This window comes from Euprymna scolopes, chromosome 41, assembly GCF_053919585.1.
Source record: "Euprymna scolopes isolate OS-2025 chromosome 41, ASM5391958v1, whole genome shotgun sequence".
Taxonomy (NCBI): domain Eukaryota; kingdom Metazoa; phylum Mollusca; class Cephalopoda; order Sepiida; family Sepiolidae; genus Euprymna; species Euprymna scolopes.
This window is the reverse complement of record NC_136522.1, coordinates 10,731,193-10,755,303: the sequence shown is the minus strand read 5'-3', so window position 1 is coordinate 10,755,303 and position 24,111 is coordinate 10,731,193. Positions and strand designations below refer to the sequence as shown.

Sequence of the window (24,111 nt, the reverse complement as noted above, 5' to 3'; positions counted from 1 at the left end):
TAGAAGGATGTACCAGTAATATATTATATAAAGGATATTTGTATTTCCAACTAAAACTTTAAAAATACACAACAAATCCCCACAAAGTTTGATTTTTTTTTTAATTAGTATAACCCTGGAAAAACAATATCTAAAATATAAAAATATAAAAAAAGACATGTAAAATATCTGTCTATATTATTGAATCTTATCAAGAATTGACACACAAGTTCCCATCAAATCACTAAAGTTAAGCAGCGTTGAGCCTAGTCTGTACTAAAATGGGTGACCATTTGGGAATTTCAGGTGTTGCATGTGCTCTCTGCATTTTTTCCAGTCAGTCTTGATCCTTTCCTTAGACCCAAGCAGTGCTGATTCAGGAGAGGTGTGGTTGGCGATTGAGCAACCCTGGACTCACAATTACATGCCCAGCTAACCTTACAGGGGTGTCCATTTCTTGAGACTGAATGGAGATATTGTATCAAGAATTAAACAAGAATTTTACATATTGCAGCCCATGAAATTAGTCATTTTTTTTTTTTTTTGCAAATTATGGATTTAGTTTATCATTTCTTAACTATCGTCAGTTCTCTACAAAAAAAATTGTGGAGTAGGGATGAGGGGGACTTAGTAATACTCTGGCGGGATCACTTATTTTATTTTTCACATATTAAAGAAATTTCTCTTCTGGTCGAGGTAAGAAATTTAACACTTTAACATTTTCTATTTAGATGCCAGTTGTGAATATAGGTAGAGGTAGGCAGAGACAGAGAGATAGGTAGAGACAGAGAGAGAGGTAGAGACAGAGAGATCGGGCATCTTTTTTTCTTTCTTTTTACTGATCTTCCTCACCAAGTATAGATCTCTGGAATAGTTTGTTAAAAAAAATATCAGAAATAGAAGTTTTTACACAACTGAACAAGCAACAAGATCCCACCCTTTCACTGAACAAGTCCTCAGAAGCCGGAAAATATTTTACTCTAATAGTTGCTTTCCTCAGACCACTTGCCTTCTAGAATTTCCTTCACACTTCCCATGACTATACCAACATGCAGAAATTTAAATGTAATGTGAACACACATCTAACTGTACAACTCCCCACTTAGGATACCCACTATAAATCGGGCACTTAAATTTACAGTAGCTCCTTCTCTCACATCTCAATGGCAAAAATGCTTTGTTTGGGAGTGGAATATATATGATTTTTATTTATTTAAAAAATTATAAGGAACATCAGAGAAACATTAATACCGCCGGTTTCAAATCCAATACAGGGTGATCAGTTATAGCCGAGAAATATTGGACCCTTGTCAGCATGTTTTTCAAATACTGGGGTTCTTCACCCACAAAAAGCACACAATACGCATAAATATATTTCAATTCATGCAGATTTCGTATTTATTATTATAGGGCCAATTCTCTATTAATTATTCCTATTTACTTGTCTTCCCACGAGGGCAGAGTTAGATGCAAGGTCGGTTTTTAATGTGGGGAAAATCCAGCTCCCAAAAAAAGGGCACTCTGGATAGTAAAAAAAATAAAAATCGCTTCAATCTAGGTTTTTTTCCCCCTCCACTGGTCAGGTCAGAAAAGGTGAAGTATCAGAACAGATACTACACTTTGCTCCTAACCAAAAAAAATCATATCCAATATACAGTAATGATTTCAAAATTTATAAAAAAAAATTTTTTTAAATAAAAAATTATTTTAGGTACCATCCGCGAGAATCAAAAACATAACGCCTTAATCATTATTTATCTCTCTAGTGTCGTTAACGTCCGAGGTATCCATAGAAAGGTTAAAAATCAAACAACTTTGAACTACGAATGTTTAATTTTGCGCATGCACAAAATTAACAGCAGGAGTAATGTTTTATTCGATTTACCCTGCACAGGTCAACTCTTCTGTTTTTCGATTTTTACCCATTTGCAGCAATTTTTGTTGGCTAAAAACCAAATCGAATGTGCATTACAGGCTTAAATCCCCCATATATCAAATTTCAACTTTATAGACCAAATATTCAGAAAGAAGTTTGATAGAATTTTCAGACATACACAAGATAACACACACATATATGTGTTTTTTAACATGTTTTATTAACTACTTGTTCTTTATATATATATATATATATATATATATATATATATATATATATATAAGAACAAGTAGTTAATAAAACATGTTAAACACTTGGAAAAAAAGAGTTAAAAACATATTTAATTTTAAAAAGGAAGCACTAAATAAATGGATAGTCCTTAATCCACGGAGTTTCGAAGCAATACTTTCCTTCTCATCAGAGGGTAGGATTTAGCAAAATGTGGGATCGGATTTTGCTTGCAAAAGTATTAAATGAAACTACAAGTAAGTCATAGATCTTACTTGACAACAAAAAGTGTTTTTTAACAGGTTTTATTAACTACTTGTTATTATTATAAGCTCTATCTCCTATTTGGTTTTATCGAGCTTTTACATCTGGTCAAGATTACTTTATAAATTTTAATTCTTTAATATTTATAATTTACTTTAGTTTTACCAACTTGGATCGTTTTGATAAACTTAACTGTAATATATATATATATATATATATATATATATATATATATATATATATATATATATATATATATATATATCCGTGTGCTAGAATGTTTTAATCTTAAATTATGCATAATGTAGAAACTATGCATAAAAGAATTTGGCACAATAGTAAAATGAAACCAATCATCTAATAAAAAAAAAAAAAGTGATTAACGTTCGTTTTTCAAAAGGAATATGCAAATTAGTTAACCTTCATGCAATCACTTACATATCCATGACTGAATATATTTTTGAATAGAAAAAGTGAAAGTGGAAGCCCCCATTCAGTTTCGAAAGACAATGGACACCCCTAAGGGTAGCTGCACAACCCCCAACCACACCTCTCCTGAATCTGCACTGCTTGAATCCAATAGCAAGGAGAAGTCCAGGATAACTTGAAACAATGCATAGATAAGTGGGGAGCACATACAGCGCCTGGAATTCCTAAATGGTCACCCATTTTAGTACTGATCAGGTTCAATGTTGCTTAACTTCGGTGATCTAATGGAAACCGGTGTGTCAACATGATTATGCCGCATATAAATAGAAAAAGTAAGATTTTAATATCAATGACAGAGAGAGAGAGAGAGAGAGAGAGAGACAGAGAGAGAGAGACAGAGAGAGAGAGAGAGACAGAGAGAGAGAGAGAGACAGAGAGAGAGAGAGAGAGACAGACAGAGAGAGAGAGACAGACAGAGAGAGAGAGAGAGACAGACAGAGACAGAGAGACAGACAGAGAGACAGACAGACAGACAGAGAGAGAGAAAAAAAAACTTTGTAGGTGTATATATATATATATATATTTTGTTATCCCTCTCATATAAATATTTCTACAAGAAAAGAAAATCAGACATATATCCTTGAAAAGTTTGTCTGATGAAAAGCGCTTCGGGTTCATTACAATCTGTGATGTTTTTTAAAATCGACTTTTTAATCGACTTATTTATTTTATAACATCCGAATATGGTTCATTTGCTTTTCACCATTTTAAATTTTGCAATTCTAATAAAGATATATACATATATAAAAAGAACAGCCTATCAAACTCCTCTTAATTTTTGGTCTACAGACTTGAAACTCGATACACAGGGGATTTGGATCTATGGAACAAATTTGATTTTATTTGATCTTTAGCTGATAAAAATAGCTGCTAAGGGGTCAAAAGTTAAAAACAAATGGAACTTGGCAGGCGTAAGTAAACTTAAAGTCCTCTTCTACGCATGTACAAATATACATTTATAAGTTTTGCATTATTTTTTTTTTAAGTTTGTATATACGGAAGGACAGTACAGATGCTAATAAATAAGACTGGACAGCTGTATGTTTTGGTTTCGATTCTAGCTAATAGCATCCAAACGTTTTTGTTTTTTTTTGTTTTTTTTTGGTACTTCTGCATTACACGGACGGCATCATTGTTAGGGAGCGATAACTCCAATTTTTTTTTTTTTTTTTTTTTTTTTTTTTTACATAGACGTCACCACTTATCAAGGCTGATAGGCGACTCAAGGATAAGGGTTAAAGAGTGTAGAGTAGTCAAAAGGACAATATAGTAATCGATAGTAATCGAAGTTCGGTAAATTTGTTAACTTAAGTGGAACGGCTCATCAGAAACTTGTTCACGTTGGACTTGAAGACAACCATATTATAGAAAGCTGGAAAGCAGGAAAACGGAAGACAATTCCACAGGCGTGCAGTTCTAAGAAAGAAGCTTTGATCATGGAATCTATGTTTAGGTTTAGGTACAGATAAAGAGTGGGGAAAATTATTGATAATGTTTTCAGCTAGTCTAGTGTTTCTTGTGAAAGTTTGGCGAGGGGGGACCATAGATTGAAGCTCAGTTGAACACTTTCCATGAAAATAACGATAAAGCAGAGACAAACTCGCAACATCTCTTCTGTGAGATAGAGGTTGGTCAAATAACATGGTAAATAAATAACAAGATTTCCCCCCCCCCACCTTCCCAAACAAAAAATATTTGAAAACCAAAACATTTATTGTATAAAAGTCTAACTATAAATGTAAAAACATTTATTGAAAAGTCTGCTTAAGAAAATATAAATTTTAATAAAATATTTTTTGAATTAAAGCAACAGTGGATTTTTTTTTTTTTTTCCTGAAACATTTTTTTTAAATTAAATTAAAATTGTCATTGTAAACAAACTTTTGAAACCATTACTATATAATAATCGATAGAGAACTAATAATTAGGTATGTGCAAATGAATAGCCGATGCTCAACATGTACAAACATTTTCACTCCTCCCTTTACGCCTGGATTCACAAAAAAAAAAAAAAAGAAAATTAAAAGAAAGAAAGAAAATCAGGAAATTAACCAATTTTAATGACACCTTCAATATTTATCAAATAATGATCACGGAACATAATGAACCCATTATTTTTATTCGAATCTTAGCGGAAATGTATCATTTTGTTTAAACAAAAATACCATTACTAAAGTTATGGTTTTCAATAGTAAAAAAAAAAATGAATGAATTTATTTTTGCTTTGTTTTTATCAAAATAAATCATAAAATGTAACAATAAAAAAAAAATTTTTTACAGGAACATATTAATGAATTCGATATAACTCAAAGAAAAATTACTTTCTCGAACTACCAGTATTATCATTGAATTAAGCGTTGTTTTGTTTTTTTAATATTTTTACACAAAAAAAATTATAATTGCAAAAAATATATTTTTTTTTTTTTTTTTTTTAATTACATGTTTCGCATAATTTTTACATTTAAGATTCTAATATTTTCCTTGCTTGAATGAATTGTGAAACTTTCGGTGTATCAATTTTTATATAATCTTGAAAAATAAATTTAAAAAAAGCAGGAATGTGGTAAAATAATTAAATTAGTAAAAATTATACAAACGTACAGATGTACAGTTGATAAAAAAAAAGACCAGCACTCCCTACCTCCCTTTAACTATCTGATGTAATTTTCAGACAACCTTTTGACTTTCTAACACTTTGAGCTTCCGTAGAATTGACACTGGGATGATTTTTCGTTTGTTGTGATTCTGCAAAGCCTGAATCTCTTGCTTTTGGGGGCTAATTAAGCTATTTTTTTTGTACAAGGAAGGTATTTTCTTGTTTGTTTGTTTGTTTTTGGTTCAATATCTTAGGATTTTACTAATTATCTTTGAAATAAACCTAAAAAACTAGTATTTATCTTTCAAAGGATTTTTACAATGAATTTATTCAACTTCAAAATTTAGCTGAATTTGTCAGCTTCTGAATGTTGCCGTGTAATACCCCCCCCCCCTCAGGTGTACAAATAATTTTTTTCCTTATGGAAATTAACTTTTAGGCTTTCATCTTTTAAATACAGGCAAAAAGTAGCTAGAAATATACAAAAACATGATAATCTGGCTTTCAAAACTATGTCCTCCTATTTTTTTCCACCATTTTTGCCTGTACTTAATAAATATGAAACTCATACTTAACTGTATTTTACGACCGGGCAACGCTGGGCGGCCTGCTAGTATATTCAATTCGTGAATCACCAATAAACAGATGGCATCAGACTTGTATATCTTCCTCTTTTATCTTATAAACGATAAAAATCAAAAGTACATTGTGTTTGATTGACAATCTTTCGTAGCAGCTGGTGAAATAATCGATTCTTATAACATTGCGTATTCATGGTTGTCCAAGTCTTTTCATTTTCATATCAATCTCTAAATTTTGACAGATTTGTGAAGCACTGCAACATGTTTCAATACAAAGGCAAACATCAGGAGAATCCAAAAACAATGCGCTCGCCACTTATTGCAGAACGACTTATGGTACTTGACAAGAACCCCTCTCCCCCCCCTCTATATTTGTTATGAAAAGGGACAGACCCCAGTAAGTAAGAAAGCAAAATTAGATAAGTTTGAAAATGATATTAGGAAAAGGCTAGAATCGAACCCAGTAGTCAAGAGTTAAAAGATAATAGATATTGAAATCCTAGGAATGCAGAACGATTGGTATTGTTCTCGCAAATAACTAAATATTATTTATGTCAGAGATAGAGCGATTGTCCATTCTTTTAGAAATAACTGGATATTAAAAATGTCAGTTAAAAGAATGGATAATAACGAAGTTGAAAATGTTATGCAACAAATATGTTGAATGATAAAATTTAATTTACTGTTTTATTTTGTTTATCAGAGGTGTTAGATACATGTGTATAAGGCACGGGTAAATTGAAACGTGATAAAGTCACGTTCGTTGACCACACCTCCGACATCATAAAGGAGATTCTAAATATATTGAGATGGGGTTTGAGTTAGAGACAATGTAAGAAATTCTGCAAAAATAAGCAAGCCTTTTATTGGACGGTTTCTCCGTCCACGGATCTGTTTTAACCAATCAGATTGCAGGTTATAACTGGCTGCCGAGAATGTTCTTTGGTGCCAATATTCCTTTTCAGATTAGATTCCAGGAAGACGTAGAGTTGGAGACAGGCGGATTTCTGATTCAAATCCTAGAAGATGCAGGGCGGAACAGACTGGATTTCTCACTCGACTCAAAGCAACAAAATTACTTGTTTTGAGACGTTTTAAATGCCCAAATGTGGAGCGGAACTTTATTATTGCAATTACCAATGCGCTTAAGTAGGGTGAATTTTATTTGCACGTTTGTGCTTCATTTTAATGTCTGTCAAGACAAAATTTAGGGTCTCCTGTTTGACCCGCCATTGTCTGCAATTGGACAGTTTTCTACATGGACTCCTTGTGTACGCCCTGCTAGCAGCCGAACTTCAACAGGTCAACAGTACAAATCCAACCTGCACACTACTTTGTTAGCAGGAATCCTACCCAGCCTTTATCGAAGACGAACTATTATTCCCTTCAGGAATGTTACCAGCCCAATAATGGCAAATAGCTGAAGATGATGCATCTTTTGCAAACATGGACCTTTTTTACTTTAATAAAATTTACATTGAAGTTTCAAGGTGAGCTTGTTGTAATTTCTGTTTGGTTTTCTTCCATTCTGCCATGCGCAAAAAACCTTGTGAGAGAAATCTCACAACAATCACCATCACAGTGACTTAGTGGAGCTGATGGCCTTAGAGACGGAGGTGGGAAAGAGTAGACCATGTAGCCATATAAGCTTTAATTCCTGAGTCATCAATAAGCCGGCTGATGAATAAAGAATCACCATCTATATTTTGTAACTGTTTGTCTTCGTGTCGTCATTACAACTGAAAGGTAAATGTGTTTTGTCTATCATCTCTTAAATGAACCTTGTGTAACACCCTTCTTCTGCATTATGTGTCCCCGATATGCACCCCCAACTCGACTACACAACATATTAGAAAAAAAAAACAAAAAAAACGGTGCTTCTATATTGGACAAATGAATCGAAATATTTAATTTCAAGTAAAACAAATGGTAAATTACGAAAAACAAAGTAGAAAAATAAATAGTATGGTGAATAAAATTTGTCAGACATTTTCAATTATGTTGCATTTCTCTACCTTATCCTTTTTCCTAATTTTTGGATATGTTACTATTATCGACATGATAACTACATAGGTACCATGTACAAAAATTACAAAAAACAATAAGGTAGAAATATAATTATTAATGCAAAAAAGAAATCCATGAAATGGAGAGAAATAGCTATATTACACTTACTATAAAAAAAAAAAAAAAAAAAAAGAGACCAGTTGATAGGGGATATAATTAAGTTCTGTTGCTTACGCCACGTGACGCAACGCAATTCAAAATGTCAGGACATGTAAAGCTTCCTCCTCGTGTATTGCGATGAGTTCCCAACTAGAGCAGGCAATTGATCAGTTTGATTGAAAAATGGTCGATTTCAACGATTTCGATGAGAATAAAAATATGGAAGTGTGAAGTGTTCACTGATCATCATTCAATCCCAGGCAACGTCAGGTCTCCCTGCTATACCTACAAACACTAATGTTTCATGCTTTTGCAATCATCAGTATAGGAGGTGACAATTCCTACCGGTCGGGAGATTTGAACCCAGTCACGAAGCCATCATTGACGGCATTTGCTAAGCCATTACCTCCAGGCCACCAAACAATTACCAAGAGATTTAAGGGAATTTAAAAACTTATAAATTGCCAAATTTTGGTGCAGACAGTAAACAGTCTAGAGGGTTTAAACGGGCGGAAGTCGTTAACGTTGCATAAATGCTGGTTGAAATACTCTTAAAGGAGCTTAACTTGAGGGAGTCTACAAATAAAAGTGTTTTACTTTTTTGTATGCACTAACGAGTCACTGCTTATCAAGGCCCTAAAGCCACTCAAGCATAAATGTTCAGGAGTTTGTCAAGACAACACAGTGATGCTTGGTAACGATGGTTGAAACTGGGCTGGATTTAATTATTTAAGAGGACAGCTCGACAAGAATTTGTTTACATTAGACTTTAAAATGATCATGCTATAGTCAGTTGGGAAGCAGTCCCGTGGTACAGTGTTCCACGGATGATTAATTTCTAGGAAAGAAACTTTGCTCATGGAAGCTTCATTTAGTTTTATTATAAATAAAAAAAATTTGTAAGTATAGTAAAAAAATGTGAGAAATGTTAATTCGAAAGAAAAAAAAAAAACGTTGTGTACGTTTTCGACGTTTTAAATTCTTTTTCAAAATACGATTACAACGCAGTTTAACATATGTATACTGAGATTACATTTAATGTGGATTATCTTCATGGATTAAATTTGATATGGATTATGAAGATTATATTTGGGCAATTTTCCAGAATAGCTAACAAAACATGTTGTGAAAAAAAAAAAAACACACACACAACAAATAAATGTTACTAAAGGCAAACTAAGTCACTTTTCTACCTACCTGGCCAAGTTTTTGTTTAACTTATTTTAAAGTGTGCATGTTTTTTTGTTGTTTTTTGTTACTTAAAAATGAAGGTAACGTTAAGCCTGTCCGGTTGAAACATAAAGCAAAATGCTGGTCTCAGTCGAGCCATGGTCGAGTCTCGATAATCGCCCAAAAATCAAAAATTAAACAAAATAATGGTAAAACACTACCTTTGTGCATGATTGGTGACACAGAAGTTTAATTTTCGATTTTTGAGCAGTTATCGAGAATTTATTTTCAACTTTGTTTTGCTTGCTAATCTGGAAAATCACCTAAATTTAATATGAATTATCTTTTTTTAAGAACGCGTCTCATTTTTGCCTATGCGTTTTTTTTGTTTACTTGAGTCACCACTTGTCAAGGCCCAAAGGCCACTCGAGGATAAGGTTTAATGAATCTAAGGTTGTAGTGTGGTAATCATTAAATGGTGTAAATTGAGTAGAATTTGGATTATTTAAGGTGACGGCTCAACCAGAATTTGTTTACATTGGACTTGAACACTACTATACTGTAATCGGCAGAGAAGCAAGCTAGTGAAACAGCATTCCATAGGTGGAATCTGCTTTTAGATTTAGGTACAGATAGAGAGTAAGGGAAATCGCTTATAGTGGTTGTAACTAGTTGAGTGTTTTTTGTGAAAGTCTTCTGTGTGTGTTTATATTTTAAATCTTGTCTTTTCCTGTATCCATTACTTAAAAGTTGAAATTATTATTGTAAATCCCACACACACACACCAATAAGATTCTAGATTTTTTTTTTTTAGGTGATTATGTATAAAAGAAAAAATATTTTAGTATTTAGAGTGGGCGATTTAATTACCTGTTAATTAGTACCTGTGGAAATTCCACAGCGGACTCTTCCATATGTACTATATTGATGTTGGCATTCTGTGGATGTTCAGCGTAAATCGAGACACCCTGTAGCTCTTTTGTTAAAACTGCAAAAGTATTATCCAAACTAGCAGGGACGCCCGGCATTGCCCGGTCATAAAATACGCTTAAATATATTTTAATTAATGCAGATTTCATATATATTATTATAGAGTAAATTTTCTATCCGTTTTATATATTATAAAGTTGTGATTTAAAAAAAAAAAAAAATATCCATAGGACTTGGGTGCATCAGCTTAAACCAAATCCAAGACGTATGAATATATATGTGTGTGTGTGTGTGTGTGTACATTTGCCTACGCAATAACTGTCAATTTAAAGTCTACGGACTCAAAATTTGATATACAGGGTAGTGAGATTTGGGAAAATCTTTGTGATCGGTTTTCGGCCAGAAATTTGGCTGTTAAGGGGTCAAAGTTCAACGATTTTACCTTTGAGAACTCTACCAAACTCTTCCGACAATTTTGGGTCTAAACACTTAAAATTTTAGATATAGGTTCCTTGGACAGGGATCTAACTTAATAACTTGATTTGAGCCCCAAACAATAAATGGGAAGGGAGTCATAATAGGGGTCAAAGTAAAAAAGAAAATTGACCGCTTTTTTTCTTTTTTTTTTTTTTTTTGCTCAACATACACCTCCAAACACCCGGGCAATGCCGGGCGTAATTGTTAGCATATATATAAAAGTGAAAATGTGTGTGTGTGTGTGTGTGTGTGTGTGTGTGTGTGTATACATTTCCCTACCAAATAATTCTGTCAATTTTTGGTCTACAGACTCGAAATTTGACATAAGGGGTATTGAGATTTGCGAAAATTTTTGTAATCGGTTTTCAGACAGAAATTTGGCCATTAAGGGGTCAAAGTACAACGATTTGACCTTTGAGAACGCTACCAAACTCCTCCGCCAATTTTGGGTATAAACACTCGAAATTTTAGATATAAGCTACTTGGACATAGATCTAACTTTATAATTTGATTTGAGCCCAACACAATAAATGTTAAGGAGTCATAATTGGGGTCAAAGTTAAAAAAAAAAAAAAAAAAAAAAAAAAAAATTGACGTCTGCGGTCTCTACCAACTTTTCTCAATGGTTGTTAATGAAGCCTATTATATAGAAAGGCATTACCGTACATATTCACACTTTTTAATATATACATATTCACACTTTTTAATATATACATATGCACATAAAGTTATGAACAGTACATAGGGCCCGAGCAAAGCCGGGCGGAACTGCTAGTATATATAACTTGAGTTCCTTTAGCTATAATCGAAATTGAAACTTATGAAGAATTCTTGGTAAAATTATTTATTATAAGAAATAGGTCATAACAAACGACAGTCACACGGGAAAAAAAAAGGTGTAATCGTGACACACAATAACACACGCTATTGTATATATCTATATATCTATAAAAGTGGAAATGTCTGTGTGTACATTCCCCTAGCTGTCAATTTTCGGTCTACAAACTCGAGATTTGACATAAGGAGTATTGAGATTTGGGAAAATACTTAATAGGTTTGCGGCCAGAAATTTGGCCATCAAGGTGTTAAAGTTCAACAATTTGACCTTTGAAAACTCTACCAAACTCCTCCGCCAATTTTGGGTCTAAACACTTGAAATGTAGGTTACTTGGACATGGATCAAACATTTTAATTTATTTGAACCCAAAACAATAAATGTTAATGGATCAAAATTGGGGTCAAAGTTTAAAAAAAAAAAAAAAAAAAAAAAAAAAAAAATTGGACCTCTGCGGTCTACCAAATTACTCAGCCAATTTTTGGTCAAAACATTTGAAATTTTAGATGTAGGCTACCTTGAGAAGAGTCAACCTTCTTATATATATATATATATATATATATATATATATATACACACACATACACATATACACACACAAAGTTATGAACAGTACATAGGGTCTGATCAAAGCTGGGCTGAACTACAGACAGATAGATTGAAGAAAACAAAAATGGTATCTAATTAAATCTGTACAAATATTTGGGTACGTGTGCAGTTTATAGATCGTGCTGAAATAACATTATTTAGAAAGCTATTCTTACATGAAGAAAGGAGAAGGGAGGGCTAGCTATTCAGTATTGGTGTAATTTATGGGCCGTGCTATATATTTACATTCCCCAGAGGTACGAAAAAGTGGTAAAAAAATGAAAAGAAAAAAAATACAGAAAGTCTCTGGCACATTTCAAGTCCTCATATCTGTTTAACTATGAATGGTAGTAAGATGAAAGTTGTGCCATTTTAAAATTAAATGCATTAAGTTTTTTGTAAAGCTATTGATTTTTATTCATTTCTAGTAATGGCGTTCACTCAACCAGAAAAGGCGTTTTGTGTGCTTGAATTTGCAAAAAAAAAAAAAAAAAAAAAAAAAAAAAAAATACTGAATCATGGACACTTGTTCAACATACATTTCACAAAAGTCAGTATCTCACACCCTGCGATTTTTTTTTTTTTTTTTATGGGAACCCAAGACTTTTGGAATACCTTGTATATAACAAATAAATGTTCCTATTTACTTACCTCCCCACGAGGGCAAGTTAGACACAAGGTCGGTTTTTAATGTAGGGAAAATCCAGCTTCCCCAAAAGGGGCACACTGGATAGGAACAAAAATTAAAATTGCCTCAGTCATGAGAGATTTCTCCTCCACTGACTGAAGACAGAAAAGGTGAGGTGTAGTAACAGAATAGATACTACACCTTGCTCCTAACTTTTCTACCTGACTAGATAAGTTTTTAGTGTTTTTATTTAAATGTAAAATGTTTATTCAGTTCGAAAAACAAGTACTGTTGAGTGCTACGCGAGAAGAAAAATTGACTGCGATGTTTCTTTATATCCTTGAAGTCTCGACAATGACTTAAAAATACGAAATAAAACAAAATGGTGGTAGAAACCCACCCAATAAATGTTATCATGACATTGTTTTATTTCTTATTTTCAAGTCATTGTCAAAACTTCAAAGATGTAAAGAGACATCATGATCATTTTTCCTGTTCTTGTTTTTTGAACGGAATAAACCCTTTAAAATAAGTAAAAACACTAAATATTTTTCAAGCTAGATAGAAAATTAATTTATCTTGCCTTTGGAAACATTTATTTGTTATATATCTGTTTTTTATCACTTTTTTCGAACCTTTGCGGATTGTAAAACAAATACACATACACAGGAATTTCGCAGTTTAATTCAATTTGTACGGTATCTTGTTTATTAAATTGTTAAGTGAAAGTACAGAATAATTAACAGAGACCCCCTTCCCCATATTAAGAATAGCTTTCTCAGTGTTATTATTTCGGCACGGTTCGTAAACTGCACAAGTATCCAGTCCCTCCTTGATTTTAATACATTTATTGTATACTAAAAATAAATAAAACCTTAACCTCGAGTGGCATTCGGGCCTTGATAAGTGGTGACTCCCTCATATAAAATACAATAAAAGAAGATAATTCAAAGGGTAATGTTTTCAGCGTCCAAAATTCTCGTCCAAATATGTTAAGATAAGGTCGACAGACCGATTTCTTTCTTTAATATAGTGTTTTAAGCAAAAACAGCAGTGCTCCCTTAATTGTCATGTCGAAAATACGAAAATCCATAAAGTAGAAAATTATTTACAGTTACGGAAAATTGGGGGAAATCTATGGTCCTCACTCGCAAAACTTTCACGAAAAACACCCGTCTCGTCTAGCTGAAACCACTATCAATAATTTCACCAACTCTTTATCTGTGTCTAAACCTAAACGTAGATTCCATGAACAAAGCTTCTTTCTTAGAACTGCAACTGCACCTGTGGAACTCTTCTGTTTGCTTGCGTTCCAGCTAACTACAATTTGGTTGTCTCCAAGTCCAACGTAAACAAATTCTTGATGAGCCGTTCCCTTAAGTAATCCAATTTACCAAATTTTCACTACTAACGATTCCTATGATATTGTCCCATTGACTACTGTACACTCATTAGTCCTTATTCTCGAGTGGACTCTGGGTCTTGATAAGGTGAGTCCTATGTAAAAAAAAAAATTTAATGGCATTTCCTCTAGATGCGAACACCTTGAAGATTGCGAATACAGGACATACTTATCTTTTTTTTTTTTTCGTCATTTAAATGGCTGTCGTTCTGTTTTGGCCGATATAGCGATACTTGTTTTTACTAAAACACAATAGCAGTTGTTCTAGTCCATGAATTTTCGTAATTTTTGGATATATTATTATTTTCGACATGTACCGTTGTTTTGGCTTTAAACCACATGTTTAAAAAATCGGCTATCTTAAGCACCGATTATTTTATACGATTTTTCGATTTATATAAATAATTTGGTAAATTTTTACGAAGTTCCCCAGCGTATTATAAACACCCTAACCTCCCCATGTTAAGAACGGCTTTCAGAATAAACATTCCCAACTCCAAAAGCCTATTTTAACATGGGGAGGTGGGGGGGGGGTATTCCGAAAGCCGTTCTTTACATGAGGTTGTTGGTTGGGGGTGTTTATACTACGCTGGAGCAGGTCGTAAAAATATACCTTTAATTTATTTGGTGCAAATAGTGGATAGGGGACAGTGGTTCGGTTCGGTTCACGTAAACGAGCCGTACTCCCCACCATATTTTTTTAGTTTTTAAATTTTTTATTTTTTCTATTTTTTCAGCGGATTATCGAATGGACACTAATCTACTAGATTATCAATAAATAAATAAAAATGAAAAAGTCAATTTTTACATATTTGTAAGGGTGTGGTGACTCCTGGTCAGCTTCTAATGTAACGTTCTAATAAATCGATCACCCATTTTAGAACCACTCCATGTTTTTAGGCCAAATTTCGCGAATTTAGCCCTTTTTAAAACAGTTTGGCTTTTTTTTAAATTTCACTTGAAATTTGCTCCCTCTCCCCCTTTTCCGATTGTTTTATATACATATTTATCGTTATCTTAAAGTTTCATCACTCGACATTTACAAGGGTAGTTTTTTTTTTAATGAGAAAGGGAAAATGATGTCTTGATCCATCATATTAATAAAGGAAGACAACTTAATTCGAACTACCGAGACTTTAAAATCAGCCTTTAATCATTTTCTATAAATAAAAAAAAATACTTTATCAATTTACGTGGCTTTTTGGAATAGGACATGGTCGTTCCGTGAAAAGTACGTACACAAATTTTTGTGAAATTTAGTTTATTTTTAATAGGTTTAATTCCAAATAAGTGCGTTTAAAAATAAATCCCCCTTCCCGTATTAAGAATGGCTTTTTGAATTAATAACGTTACTATTTCAGCACGGTCGGTAAACTGCACAAGTACCCAGTCCACCCTTGTTTTTCTAATTAAGACACTTATCGGTCAAGGGAGATAACTCTGTATGACAGTTATTTACTGTTGTTTTTTTTTTTTTTTTTCACTCAAGGCATATAACCACTTGGACGTAAAGGACTATTATTTGAGACCATGCCTAGGAAAGATTAACCAGATGTTGGTTTATATTACATTTAAACTTCTGCATCTAGGGAAGCAAGCAGCAGGAAAGGAATTCCAAAGTCTAACTCTTTGAGGAAAGAAACTGTCAGAGTACCTATTTACTATGCCTCCCCACGGGACAGAGTTAGACACCAGGGTCGTTTTTTAACGTGGAGAAAAGGTACAAAAATTAAAATTGTCTCAGTCGTGAAGGATTTCTCCTCCACCGAAAGAGAACAAGAAATAGAAGTGCAGCATCTGAAGAACAGATACTACACTTTGATCTTGTCCCGAAACTGTCAGAGTAGAACGCTTTCTGGCATTTGGGGATCTCAACAGTACTGGATGATGGGTGAAATTTTGTTGCTAAGTGGGTTTGTCGGGGATATGTATGTTGAAGAGGCACATTCCATTAAAATATTTGTAAAACAGGAACAGAGATGCAACATTGATTGCGGTGATGGGACAGTGGTTGGAGATTAGTTGACCAAGTGGGATCTATTAGACTGAAAACTCTGTTTTGGACCCTATTCAAGAGGGAGAGGCTAGTGGTTAGATGCACTAGCCCAGCTTTTCAATTACATTATCTATTTAAGTTGTAATAAAAAATATTTCATTTAATTTCCATTTTTTTTTTTCTTCTCGTTTTTTTTTTTAATTTTTTTTTTAAGAGAAAAAAAAATGTTTGGGATAGAAAATTTTGGACACAAAAATCTATTAATTTTGTTCGAATTTAGGAAAACTCGTCCCGGGAAAACTCGTCTCGGGAAAACTCGTCTCGGGAAAACTCGTCTCGGGAAAACTCGTCTCGGGAAAACTCGTCTCGGGAAAACTCGTCCCCTTTCGCTAAGTAGGAAAACTGGTCCCGTATTGAATAAATATCGATTGAAAACACATTTTATGATCGTTCTTGAAGGAGATATTGTTTTTTAAAATAAACTATAGCCCCCCCCCCCAATGTTTTTTTTAAAAATATTTTTACTTGTTTAATGTTTTTTTTTTTTTTTTTATATAAAATCGATTTTCTAAGTGTCCGTTTTCTAAGTTCTTAGTGGTTTAACTTATTTTAAAGCGTTCATACAAAGTTTATTACAAGTTTTTTTTTGTTCTTATTTTAACGATGTTTTTTGGAGTCATAAAAACAATAATAAAAAACAAAACCCAAAAATTAAAAAGAGCGATTCGATTCTTCGTTACGCTTTTGGTTTTGTTATGATAGTTTTTTTGTTGTTATGTTTTTGTTTTCTCTCATACCAAATGCACTCATGCGTTATTTAAAATTATGATTTTATCAATTATCAACATTTATCCTGTCAAATTTTGCAAAAATTAACTAATAAATTAAAAGCGAAATATTTTTTGGCGCGAGAGATGCCATGTGCTAACAATCTCTCGTTAACTCATTTTTAATTTTTTTAATTTTTACTTCAAAATTCTAAAATCAATCATTAAGAGAGAAAGTAATCACTAAATAAATTTATTAATCAATTTTATTGAAAACTCCGCTATCGTTTATCAAGAATCTTTTTAATTTCATTTTTTGTTGGTTGCTTTTCGAAGGGAGATATAGGTTTTATCCCCCCCCTCTCTCTAAATTATATTTTAAAAAATATTAAAATTTGTTATGTTCTTTTTAAAACCAAATCTCCCTCAGTAATTTCTTTAATTTTCTATTTTTTAGCGATTATCAAGACCCCCTAAGATGTGATATACCGGGCATTATTTTTCGTTCTCCCGTAACACTCGACATGTTTTTTGTTTGTTTTCTGTTTTTTTTTTCTTTACCAAATAAACGATTCCAAACAAATTAAATAAACAACATAGTCGGCGAGGTAGAAAAATCGATTTTACCCTTTTATAAACAACAGTATATAAGTAAATTCTTTTTATATTAATATAAAAAAATATGCGGTCTCGTTTATGAACATAATAAACGCTTTTATTAAAAACACAAAAAAAAAAAACATTAAACAAGTAAAAATATTTTTTTAAAAATATTATGGGGGGGTATAGTTTATTTTAAAAAACAATATCTGCTTCAAGAACGATCATAAAATGTGTTTTCAATCGATATTTATTCAATACGGGACCAGTTTTCCTACCTAGCGAAAGGGGACGAGTTTTCCCGAGACGAGTTTTCCGGAGACGAGTTTTCCCGAGACGAGTTTTCCCGAGACGAGTTTTCCCGAGACGAGTTTTCCCGAGACGAGTTTTCCCGGGACGAGTTTTCCCGGCACCATTTTGTTCGAATAGTTATTTTAGTTTTATTAACATTTGTCACTAGCATTTTGGCAGTTAAAAATTAATGTCACTAGCATTTTGGCAGTTAAAAATTAATGTCACTAGCATTTTGGCAGTTAAAAATTAATGTCACTAGCATTTTGGCAGTTAAAAATTAATGTCACTAGCATTTTGGCAGTTAAAAATTAATGTCACTAGCATTTTGGCAGTTAAAAATTAATGTCACTAGCATTTTGGCAGTTAAAAATTAATGTCACTAGCATTTTGGCAGTTAAAAATTAATGTCACTAGCATTTTGGCAGTTAAAAATTAATGTCACTAGCATTTTGGCAGTTAAAAATTAATGTCACTAGCATTTTGGCAGTTAAAAATTAATGTCACTAGCATTTTGGCAGTTAAAAATTAATGTCACTAGCATTTTGGCAGTTAAAAATTAATGTCACTAGCATTTTGGCAATCAAAAATTAATGTCACTAGCATTTTGGCAGTTAAAAATTAATGTCACTAGCATTTTGACAGTTAAAAATTAATGTCACTAGCATTTTGACAGTTAAAAATTAATGTCACTAGCATTTTGACAGTTAAAAATTAATGTCACTAGCATTTTGACAGTTAAAAATTAATGTCACTAGCATTTTGGCAGTTAAAAATTAGTGTCACTAGCATTTTGGCAATTAAAATAGTCAATTAGTGGTGCTGGTGCTGTGCTGTTCCACGTTTTATTATTTATTTTAATACTTTCTTTCATTTTACCTTATTTTATAAATTAAAATTTATTACTATTATTTTATTAACTATTGGTTATTTTAATAGAGAAAAACAGTTAAAAAATACTTTTTTTAATTAAATAACTAATATTATAAATTCAACATCGACTCTGTTTTTCTTAGTAGAACGTAGTGGGAGTGGAGTCCTAGATTCAAAAATTTTAGTTCGGGTTAAAATATGGTTATATTGAACTTTTCAGCTTTTACATGATCGCCACTGAAACTGTTTTTATCTCAACTAAAATGCTTGGTTTTATAATACTTCCTAATTGGTAGTTATGTAGAATACGGATCGTGCTGAAATAACGATATTATTTTTTTTTTTTAATCTATTCTTGATATGATGAGCATTTTTTCAAAAACTAATCTGTACTTTCACCTAACATTTTAATAAACAAAAGATTCCGTAATCGTGCAAGCACGTAACAATTTTATATTAATTTGATTCAGTTAATAATAAATAACAACAAACAAGGCAATAATTATTTGGTTATATTATTATGGTGTTGTTTGGTCATTAAATTATAAGGTATTCGTCCAGGTTGCAGACCGTGCTTTTTTTTTTTTTTTTTTTTTTTTTTTTAATTGAATCAACTCTTTATAAAACTAGAAGAATTAAGGCACTGTTGTTTCAATTAGAAATTAAGGAGTCATGTTGAAGCTGAAATCTTCAATATAGCATATTGTTTTAATTTTTATTTTTTTGTAGTGCTATGTTTTATTATTATCATGGGTACCTACAAGCAGAATACGGGCCGTGCTGAAATGTTAATATTATTTAGAGTCCATTCTAAACACGCGGAGGGGAGAGTGTTTTGCAATCATTCAATACTTTCAATTAACAATTTAATAAACAAAATACACCGTAAAAATAAAATTGAACTTGAAGATTCTATCTAAATATATATATATATATATATATATATATATATATATATATATATATATAGCACGGTCGGTAAACTGCACGAGTACCTGCTCATATTTTTAGTCGAGAGACAGACAGTTGGAGATTTTAAAATATGAAATAATAAATAAATAAAACCACGGGATGTCCACACTGTTTTCCCCAGATGTTGCAGTGGGTTCCAGGATTCAACATGGATTTTAATCTGAATCAAATAAAGAAAGAAAAATAAACTGTTGAGCTTACCTGGGGGTTAAATTGACAGAAAAACAAACACACCATTCCTTCGTACGTCCGTGATCAGCCATCTTATGTTTAATGCTGCTGCTGGTGTTTTTGAAGTGGAAAAAAAAATCTAGCGTAAAAATGACAAGGAACCCTTAAAAAAAAAAAAAACTAGCGTTACTGTAGGGACAGACAGGAAGTTGCTTTTTAGAGGGGCGATCTGCTCACTTCCGGTTTTGTTTTTAAATTTTAATATATCAAATAATAGATTGAAAAAAAAAAAAAGAAAAGGACAGCTGCTTATACAGATTGGCACTCACAGCGATAAACAAAAATGAACAAAAACTTTCATTTTGTTATAACGGAATAAAGTTTTTATATTCCCAAAATTACAAAAATTGATCAAGTAGTTTTTTTTTATTAATTTACGAAAAACAAATTTACCGTTTTTTTTACCGATAAGTGACAAACTCACGGACAAGGCTACGTTTTACTAGAGGACTAGATATAATAAGGGGAGGTAATCAGTGATTGTTTTGCAGTTTCGACATGCATTAGAGTTGTCTGTTCTTGTCCACCTATTCGTTGCTCACTTTGGTACTTGTACAGTTTAATCAAGACATTTAAAAAATGAAAATATCGAAAAAAAAAAAAAAAGGTAATATTGTACGTATCCGATTTGAACTGAAGATCTCCAAAAAAAATCATTTAATTTGATCGAGTAGTTTTATTTTATTTTTATTTATTTATTTATTTATTTATTTTACAGCGGAAAAACACGTTTTTATGACAGCACGTTGAAGGGAGACATCTTTGAATTTTTGTTTGAATTTTTAGAACACGTCACGGGGGAAATAGCTCAATTTAAAGCGCCGACACTCCCTCCCTATCTTTAATACTAGCTTTTCTTCCTAAAAATCGAACCTTTCGCTCGATATCATCACAAATTGGTTTTTCGCTGTAAAAAAAAAAAAAAAAAAAAAAAACTACTTGATGAAATTAAGTGAATTTTTTTTTCGAGAACTTCATTCCATAACAGATACGTACAATATAAACTTTTTCCGATATTTTCATTTTTTAATGTCTTAATTAAACTGTACAAGTACCCCCGCTTTCTCCATCGAAACAGAATTAAATTTATCTGTTTCTTTTTGTTTTTGTTTTTCACATGGAGGTCACCACTTATCAAGGCCCAGAAGCCACTTGGGGATAAGGGTTATTGCGTGTACAGTAATCAATGGGATAGTGTCGTAGTAATCGTTAGTATTGGAGATTTGATAAAGTGTCTTACTTAAGGGGGCGACTCATTAGGAATTTATTTATGTTGGACTTGAAGACATCCAAGTTGTAGTCAGGTGAGAAACAGGCAAACGGAAGAGAGTTCCACTGGCGTGCAGTTCTAATAAAGAAGCTTTGTTCATGGAATCTACCTTTTGATTTAGGCAAAGATAAAGAGTGGGGAAAATTATTGACAGTGGTTTCAGCTAGACGGATGTTTATCATGAAAGATTGGCAAGGGGGGACCAGAGATTGGAGCTCAGATGAGCACTTGCCATGGAAATAGCGATAAAACAAAGACAGGCTCGCAACGTCTCTTCTGTGGGAGAGAGGTTACAGGGAAGAGAAAAAGGGCATTCCCTACTAAGCCACGAAGTCTATTCAAATCCTTCATCCTTCAAATGAAGTGTGCATGGTGACAAGCAAGCAAAATCCATAAACTACAATTTTCTAGTGGTTCTTAAAACAAAACTACAGAAAAACCTTTATGATGTATGTATCCATCTTGCAACGGAAATGTCACATTCCAAAAATCACCCAAACCGATCAAGCATTTCACTTCCAAACAAAGAAAATAATTTTTTTTTTTTTCAATTTTCACCCCAAACAAGTGCCACTTTGAAGTAGGGGGCTACTATCGGGGGCATAATTTGCGGGGGCATTATGAAGGGAGATGAGTAGAAAGATCTTTGTTCACATTACACTTGAACTTCTGCATATCAGTACAGTTGGGAAAGGAGTATCCCAGAAGGGAGTTCCAAAGACTTGCAGTTCTGGGGAAGAAACTATTGGAGTAAAAGGCTTTCTTACATCTAAGGATCTCTACTGTGAAGGGGTGTGACTTAGTTGCTTGTCGGGTTTGTCGGGCGTAGTCACATCGAGGAGGTACAAGTGCTTGCAGCTCGTCAGAGCATTCACCATTAAAGTATTTGTAGAACAGGCACAGGGATGCAACATTTCGTCAATGAGACAGAGGCTGAAGCCTAGATGACAGTTCAGGACCTATCAGGTTGGCGACTCTCTTTGAACCCTGTCCAGGAGTGAGAGACAAGCAGCAGATGCACCAGCCCAAATGCGAGAAGAGTACTCCATACATGGGCGAATGGTGGCCTTATAGAGGTACAGGATACTTTCAGGCGTAAGTAATTTTCTAGCACGGTAGAGAGAGCCTACCTTCTTTGCAACAGCCTTGGCAATGCTCTCAATGTATATATTCCAGTTCATGTTCCCTGTAAACGTTAGGTCGAGGAGTTTAAAGGGAGTATTTTCAAGCAGTGTGTTCTTGGCCATTGCTGTTGGTGGTAGAAAAGGTTTGTTGTAGTTATTGAAGGAAACAAGCTTAGTCTTAGCAGCATGTGACCATCCATTTTTGTCCCCGTCCACTTGAGGTCATCCTCTAGTGTTTCATGATTGGAAGTCATCCTCTAGTGTTTCATGATTCGAAGTCATCCTCTAGTGTTTCTGCCATTTTCTTAGATATGTGTTCATTTCTTTTCTCCTCATGCCTGTTATAGAGGGTAGTGTCATCGGCAAATATACACATCTCCAAAACAATTTTATCAGGGAGGTCATTTATAAATATCAGGAATAATAAAGGTCCAAGGATAGACCCCTGGGATACTCCCCCATTTATATCATATTGTTTGGATGTACGACCGTGGAGGACAACTTGGATTTTTCTCTTACTTAAGAACGATTTAATTACATTATGTATTCTTCCAGTGATACCATATGATCTAATTTTCCTTAGAAGACCATCGTGCCATACCCTGTCAAAAGCCTTAGATATATCAAGGGCTACTGCTCTACCCTCCCCTGTTTTGTCCAGTGAACGGTATATACATTCAGAGACTAGAGTTAAGATATCTGCTGTTGAATGGGCTTGCTTGAATCCATATTGTTTGCTGGTCAGGAGTTTAGCAGCTGTTAGGTGTTGTACTAGGGCTTGATTAACTAAGGACTCAATTATTTTGGCAAAAAGTGGGAGGAGGCTAATGGAGCAATAATTTACTGGGTCAGTTCTTTCACCAGAATTCTTGAAGACTGGTACCACAGAAGCGGCTTTCCATCAGTCGGGAAAGCAAGATTCATTAAGGTATTTATTGTAAAGTTTGGAGAGAACTGGAGCAACCTCAGCAGAGCATTTTTTTATTAGCACAGCTGGGATGAGATCTGGTCCACATGCTTTTGAGGTGTCTAGGTCTTTTATGATACCATGCACCTAAGAAGGGGTGATTTTCAAATCGTCTAGTGTGGCATCTGTCCTCAAAGGAAAGTCAAGGAGGGAGTGGTGTGTGGGGTCCAGTGTGGAGTTTGAGGCAAACCGACTGGCAAGCAGATTAGCCTTTTTGGTTGCCGTGCAAACAACCTCATGATTGATTGATAGTGGGGAAATGGTTGACAGCCCATTATTTACGACACTGTTGTAGATTTTCCAAAATTCAGGGTTCCTAATTTCTGTGCTTCAATGCGTTTCCTGGTGGTTTCAGTGTAATCTGTCTTAGCTGTCACTATTACTCTCTTACAATTATTTCTGGCTTCTATATACTTCTGTTTGAACTGGACTTATGTCGGTTGAATCTGCAGGACGCATGCTGCCTTTGAGCAATGGCAATTTTAAGTCATTAATGGAAATTCATTGGAATTATAACAAATCTAGTAACTATGAATTATTGTTGAGTTATCTCCTTTGGTTGACATATTTTGTTTTTCCGTAATAGCAGGTGAGACAGTTTACTTCTCAGACACTCACAAAATTGGATTTTCTTTGTCTTAAATCAAAAAAAAAAAATTACTTGATCAAATTACGTGATTTGGGGAATTTTTCTTCTTCGTCCCATGACTAATGTCGCCATAAGTGCCAATCTGAATAAGTACCAAAAAACAAGTAAAACAAAACGTTTAGCGTAAAAAGGCAAGCAAGAAAATCTAGCATAAAAAGGACA

The 24,111-nt window shown here is 33.4% G+C and overlaps 1 protein-coding gene and 1 pseudogene across 5 annotated transcripts in view; both read right to left on the bottom strand.

Annotated features, from left to right (window-relative positions):
• The window catches only part of LOC145266350 (N-alpha-acetyltransferase 60-like), a 151,208-nt gene extending 130,663 nt beyond the window's left edge, over positions 1–20,545 (bottom strand). For 3 of the 5 annotated variants that reach the window (XM_080121960.1, XM_080121962.1, XM_080121963.1), the window contains exon 1: positions 19,910–20,067. The gene's annotated coding sequence lies outside the window, so the exon portion shown is untranslated. Of the gene's footprint in view, positions 1–19,909 lie in introns of all 5 variants that reach the window. The other 2 variants (XM_080121959.1, XM_080121961.1) reach the window with 2 other exon arrangements.
• On the bottom strand, positions 2,980–3,097 carry LOC145266723 (5S ribosomal RNA; annotated as a pseudogene).
• Positions 20,546–24,111: the final 3,566 nt, after the last annotated feature.